The sequence below is a fragment of the Priapulus caudatus genome, unplaced genomic scaffold, assembly GCF_000485595.1.
Source record: "Priapulus caudatus unplaced genomic scaffold, Priapulus_caudatus-5.0.1 Scaffold913, whole genome shotgun sequence".
NCBI classification, from domain to species: domain Eukaryota; kingdom Metazoa; phylum Priapulida; class Priapulimorpha; order Priapulimorphida; family Priapulidae; genus Priapulus; species Priapulus caudatus.
This window is the reverse complement of record NW_014577974.1, coordinates 81,792-89,080: the sequence shown is the minus strand read 5'-3', so window position 1 is coordinate 89,080 and position 7,289 is coordinate 81,792.

Sequence of the window (7,289 nt, the reverse complement as noted above, 5' to 3'; positions counted from 1 at the left end):
GTGTGTGTGTGTGAGAAAAACGCGAAGGGCTGGTGAGAACCCTGCAAGGGCAGCCCCGGTGCAATTCCAAACAGCGTAAGAGTAAATCGGATTGAAATCACGTCCCCCCTCCCACACACAAAAAAAGAAAGCAGTGGAAGATAGCGCGCGCGCATGCGCAGTGCACTCCGCGCGCGCGCGCTCGCACACAAGTCGCCCGGACGACACAACAATGGCGAATTTCGACAAATCGTGGAATTCCTTCTCGGCAGCAGGAATGCATTCCCTCGCGATAAGCCGATTCCCCGGCCAGATTACACGCAGATTACACGCGGCTTTAATGGCGTGTTTAATAGCATTGCCAGTTATTAGGCAGCGGGTGGGGCTGGAGGCGCTGATAGTTGCTGCGTCCCCGGGTGGGGCTAGCAGCCAGCACGTAGCCTATCGCAGCCTTCCTTGTTCGCAGTACTAGCTGATGCTAGATACACCGCCGCTAGAATTAACTTACACGCATTTACGGACGAATTACACGGCCTGTTATCTCCCACGGCCTATATTATCTCGCGTACGTTGTAAAACGGCGAAGGTACGACGCGGAAGTGTATTAGAAGGGTGGACATCCGCGCGTAGATATTTCTGTAAAGACAATTTAAATTTAAGTTTTGCGCGTGTACGTCGTACGTGCAAAGCCGAGTTGCGGAACGTTGTGAACGCGACCGGAGCTTCGATGGAGGCTCGAAGAACAGTAAATAAATATATCGAGGTGAACATCATAAGGTGCAGTTCTTCACACGCGCTACGACACATCGTCGTGTGCGCAGCGTCATTCAGGCCGCCTCGCTTTTACGATTTTTTCTCCTACGTTTAGGAGCTGGGAGAGAGAAGAAGCAATTTTACGGCGCTTCCAACCGAGATGAAATTATACACCTGGGGCCGTCGGTTCGGGCGGGGATTGTCCGCCTGCAGCCAACGCTATTCATGGTTTATAACGCCGCATGGGTCACTTTGCCAGGTGAATTTCTAATGGTTTAAGTTTATGTTTGTTTTTATGATGGCCGTCGGAATGCGCAGGTCCGGGGCGGGCGGCAGGAGCGAGGGGATGATGTCTGTAGCAGTGACCAGCAAGTCGTAGTTGTCTTGCTTGAATCTTCACCGAGATGGGAGGAAGATTCCCGTACAGTTCTTTATTTGTCGCATGGTCCTTCCAGCTAATATTCAATGCAGCTCTCAGCATCCTAGTATAGCAGCCATCAAGAGATTTAGAAAGGGCCTTAGAGGGTCCAAGCTTTACACCCGTATAAGAAAATCGTCTCAATGGTTGTTTGGAAATACCTGAGTTTCAGCTTTATTGACAGGTGGGAATGCCATAGTTGATTTATGTTATTGAGAGTCTGCCAGGCCAGTGCTTTTCTAATTTTAATGTCGTTTTCAGAGCTATGCATCCATGAGCCCAGATACTTAAAGTTCTCAATACAGTTAAGAATAGTACCATCAGTTGATTTGATGGATACATGGGAGGCGATATTGCACATCATGTATTCGGTCTTCTTCGCATTCAGGTGCAAGCCTACTCTGCGATATTCATTCTAGACACAAGCCAACAGTTGTTGTGCTTCGTTTATCTGGTTGGAAGGCAAAGCAATATCATCAGCAAAGTCGAAGTCGGATATTGACTTTGCTGATGATATTGCTTTGCCTTCCAGCCAGCTAAATGAAGCACAACAACCTTGGCTTATCATTACTAGTTAATTGGGCTGTTCGGGCTGAGGCTGCCCGAGTGAGTGATTAATTATTATTATTATTATTACTTAATATTGTTATTACTTTTTGCTTATGATTATTACTACTTATTATTAGACTTCTAACGACGCACTATTATCTACATAGCGAATTTACATAGGAACGATATTCGCACGTTAGGATCGAAACAACGCCAAATAGATGTTCCCAAGAAAATTATTACGTATTTATACGTCGCGCATGTGACGATATTTGGTATGGATATTTCATCCATGCAGTCGTATCGATGACCGTCCAATCACCAAAGTCATCGATGGCGGCCTCAACCAAACGATATATACTGCTACAGAGAACAGGTGTGTGTGTGTGTGTGTGTGTGTGTGTGTGTGTGTGTGTGTGTGTGTGTGTGTGTAAATAACGACGCGAGGTAGTATTTACGAAGCAGTAAGAACACAGCGACACACTTGACACGATGGGTCCAAGTGCCGCAACAGCACGACCTCTTGAAAAACCAATTAATTCAGTTAATCTCTGATTGACGTCGTTTAACGTATCGTATCTTCCAACCAGTAAGTGAAACAATAATCAAGTAACTTCGCCAGTCATTCTGCGTCCCACGCGCCCAGAGCTCTGCTAAAACAATTCTTCAGAAATTACGGTGCTAATTCGGCGCGTCCCTTCCTTAAATACCGGGAAATACGGCATCTGCTCGCGGTGACAAACTGATTAAGGCAATTAGAGACGCATAAGGCTCGTCCGCAGCAGTAAGAACACAGCGACACACTTGACACGATGGGTCCAAGTGCCGCAACAGCACGACCTCTTGAAAAACCAATATTGCAGAGTGACTACGCTGAATGAGCGAGTTAGTGAATACAGTGATAATGCGCGCCACTCTCACACGCTACTCGTTGAACTAGAAGGCTTTTCATCAGCTAGCTCTCTCTCTCTCTCTCTCTCTCTCTCTCTCTCTCTCTCTATTCTCTCCATCCTTCTCATTCACCCGCTTATATCCACTTCTACGATCCTCATCTCCTTCTTCTTTCTCGCCCCCTTCTCGTCTTCCTCCTCATTTTTTCTCGTTCTCGACCTCCTCCTTTTTTTCCTCCTACTCGTATTCCTCCTCATTTTTTTTCGTTCACCACCTCCTCCTCCTCTTTCTCTTCTTCCTACCCGTCTTCCTTCTCCATTTTCTCGTTCTCCACCTCCTCCACCTCTTTCTCTTCTTCATACTCGCTTTCCTCCTCTTTTTTCTCGTTATCCACCTCCTCCTCCTCCTCTTTCTCCTCTTCCTACCCGTCTTCCTCCTCTTTTTTCTCGTTCTCCACCTTCTCCTCCTCGTTCTCTTCTTCCTACCCGTCTTCCTCCTCCTTTTTCTCGTTCTCCACCTTCTCCTCCTCGTTCTCTTCTTCCTACCCGTTCTATATTATACCAACTTGCACTTTTTATATTCCTATTTATAATCCGTGTATTCAGAGGGGGCATTCCGGCCCACTACGTGTTCCGGTCCCTAATAATCCAATGTACAATGTACCAATCCAATCCAATGGGTGTGGTAAAATAATATTGGAAAACGTATATATGATTGCTGAAGAAAATGCAGACTCATTCTCAAATGCCTGCAGCAACGCTAACATGTAGATGTATACGCACGCACGCACGCATGCACGCACGCACGCACGCACACACCCACTCACACACACACACACACACACACACACACACACACACACACACACGAACACACACACGAGAGCGATTACATTACCTCCCTGCAACTCCGTTGCGCGGAAGTAATTATCAGAAGCACACAGACATACAGAAGTGATTTGAAAACGTAAATGTCTGAACTATATTACACCCGTTTACTATTTCCTGATTTATGCTAAGCAGACTGATTGGCGGGGCATTGCACAACTGTGTGATCTGCCAAGCAATCAATTAATTAACATTAATTAGCAAATATATAATGAAAAGTAAGAAAGGTTAATTAGCTCCGACTCATTCCCGCGTACTCGCACCCAAAAGTACTAGTACTGCATTGCTTAGGAAAAAACGCCATAGTAGCACTTATGTACATAATTATATGTTGCTACACTATAAACTAACAAACGAATTTTGTTCTTGTTATAAACTGACTTACCGAGCTAACCGGAGAATACATGTTTTTTTTTCTATCTTTGCTTCTCGGTGGCTCCGCTTAGCTATTATATATAGCTATAGCTGTCAGTGATGAAGCGCGTGTGTGCAGTCACTGCACGACTGAGTGACCAAAACACGAGCGACCATTTTATAACGACCTAACATGCCTGACTTGCTTAGCCTGGTTAGGTCCTAGCTGCCTGTCCTATTAAGATTTTTTTACAAGACAAATAAAAGCGAACGTGAATTTGCACAAATTGAGCTCCCGACGTGTAATGCATTCTTGAACGGAATTAGGCGATGTGTCAACACGAACATATTCCAAGGTCAACGACAATATAACAATTGAGCGTATGCTGTGATTACAGAATGGCGACGATATTAGGTCAACCAGAGCTCTTGATATCACTTCAATGTTTATTTTTGACTCAAGGTTCGTATTCGCGTTCTTTATTTCCGAGATTTTTCTATAGCTACGACGGCTAGCAAACGTCACGCCCGATTTGCGCATGTATGTCACCCATTATTCGTTTCCTCCTTCCATCTCGCACCTCTCTACATGCCAGTGCTCAATACTCCCCCCCCCTCCCACTCACACGACGTAATAATCGGTTCAATAATAGCATCTGCTATTGGCTGCGGACATGCGTCGAAAGAAAGCCACATATATTATTTAGCAGTGAGAGCGGAAGATATCCATCTGTCCCTGACCTCAGGCACGAAATAAACGACGGAAGAGCCATCTCATACAAAACTATTATGTGATAAATAAATAAATAAATAAATAAACGAGTGAATAACTATATAAATAAATAAATAAATGTGTTTTTTGTTAATTAATTTATTTATTTGTGTGTGTGCGTGCGTGCGTGCATGATGTGGTTTTTCTGTCATTGATTTCGTATCTGATTTGGGGTGGTCATTGTCACAGTTAACTCGCTATATTTCCCTCACAGCTGAATAATATATGAAGCTTTCTTTCGGCGTGTGTCAGCGGACAATAGCATATATGATCAGTTTAACGTGTATCGGCTATTATGTGGTGTGAAGAAAGCGTACTCAGAGTAGACAGAGGAGAGAGAGAGAGAGAGAGTCCCTCACCACCACCCCCACCACCACCACCACGTCCCGTCATAAAAGCGCCTATTCTGCGCCACAAAAACTCTCATTTACACGGCCTGATTGAAATCTTAACTAAAGCACTAATGTTGGCAGCTTTTGAAGTGCGCATTTACTGCATTTACGCCGCATTGAAAGCAAATAATGCCCGCGGGCGAGGGCCAGAATGAACCGGGCCTGCACTCGGAGCAACAAAGCCGCGTACAAAGCTCGTCTTGTCCAGTGTTAGTTTAAAGCAGGCAGCCTGTCTCATGCGTTTACGTTGTCACGCGGAGACTGCCCGCGTGTCCGCGGTGCAAGCAGTCCTCCTCACTGCCAACGTTAACGCTCCTCAAGTCACGAGCATAATATAAGAGCCGGTGTGTGTAGACTTCTTCTCAATGGTCAACATGCCGAAAGCTAGTATAATATAGCGGCGGTTGAGAAGTGCGAAACGAGACACAGTGGTTTCCGCCACGCTACCGTTACGGGGGTTGCCCGTGGAGCACGCGCGCTTGTATAACGGGAAACCCGTGAACGAAGGATCGATCACCCGATCAATAACCTAGATAATTAAATTATTCGAATAAAAATCTAATTAAATATCGAGTATTCAAATGATTATATCTATTTGATCTGGGTTTGTATGATTATTTAAGGCGCGGTTCCAGACCATGAGCGAATGTGACAAGGTCAGGAATGGGGGCAACATGTGAGAAAACATGAGAAAGTTTACATTCATTTGTACATACATTTATATATTTCTATGGTTTCCACGTATCTTTTCACGCGTAACTTTTTGTTGCAATGTACATAAACGACAACACACATTTTGCGTCAGCCGAGTGCAGTATGAAAAATTCAACGTGAACTCTCACAAAAGCTGCAAAGAGAAAGCGCCGAACCGACGAAGTGTACGCACAGGACCCGTCCTTAAGCAGGTGCGTTTAATCCCAGCGCAGCCTCACGTGCATGTGCACAGGTTTTGTTCAAGTACAACGACCGTGGGGTCCGCTGTACACCGAGTATCCACCCGTACACGACATCAATGCCTTCAACATCGTATACGTGTAGTAGCAGCGCGCGCTCCGGCAAGCAGGTGGGGTTTTCTCCCGGCGTTCTATGCCCCGAACACAGCCCCTCTCTTGTTATAGCAGCGCAGTGACACGCTGAGAGAAACTAGCTTAAAATTTCCACCAGCATAATTGGCCTATAACAGTACGTTATTATTGACAGGTGCGAATACGTGGATCAAAGAGCACGACGATGGCGTGACCCCCTGGTGGTCAACCATTCTCTGACCGCTGGTCAACGAACACACATGTCACTACGATCTGCTCATCCGCTGCGCCCCACCTGCGCACTAGCACTTCCGTCCATTTACCCCTCCGCATTAAGGCGCGTAACGTATATACAGAAATAGAGAAACCTTTTAGTATTATCTTCTGTGGGGTCTTTTGGTTAGGCCTGCCTTCTAGTTCGCCTGCATGATGGCTCCTCGTGCTTCACCGGGAAGAGGAGACGGTGTGAAAATGGGCTGAAACGGTTTGATTAGCCAAATTATTGATACATCCGTTTTTTACGCATTTCATGTTTTTAATATGCCAAAAAAATTAAAACTGCATTTTTTATATATTATTGAATTCATATTTAGATACATGCGAGTTTAAACTGCTCTTTAGTGACTGACGTTGTCACATTAGGGACATATTCACAATGTGATCACGAGGAAGTTATATCAGTATTCAATTGTGTACGATATGTCGCAAAACCAAAAACAAGTTTCATGATAACAATTTGTTAGAATAACAACACATACGCGCGCGCGTGTGCGTGCGCGTACGCGCGATCGTGCGTGAGCATGTGCGCGTATATATATATATATATATATATATATAAGTATTATATCGCAACGCCGATTTGAACTTTGAACAATCACGATACCTATTGCGTCCTCTCTCCATGGGTTGGGCAGGTGAGCTCGTTGTTCAGTTTCACGTCTTTATATTCGTATTCTTGGCATTTTACTATCAATGTGTTTTACTAGATATGATATAACGTTTTCGCCTATTCTATCAAATATTTTCCGTACATCCCGCGGGCCATTGGTGGCGAGAAATTATGGAGAGTTTATAGCAGGTGGCAGCACTGCTTAGCGGATAAGACCAAAGAAAAAATAGTAAATGATAATTACACCGATCTACGCATAACTTGTGATAACTTGTGATCTATCTATATATCAATCAATCGAACGTTCAATCAAACAATCTATGTATGTATGTATGTATGTATGTATGTATGTATGTATGTATGTATGTATGTATGTATGT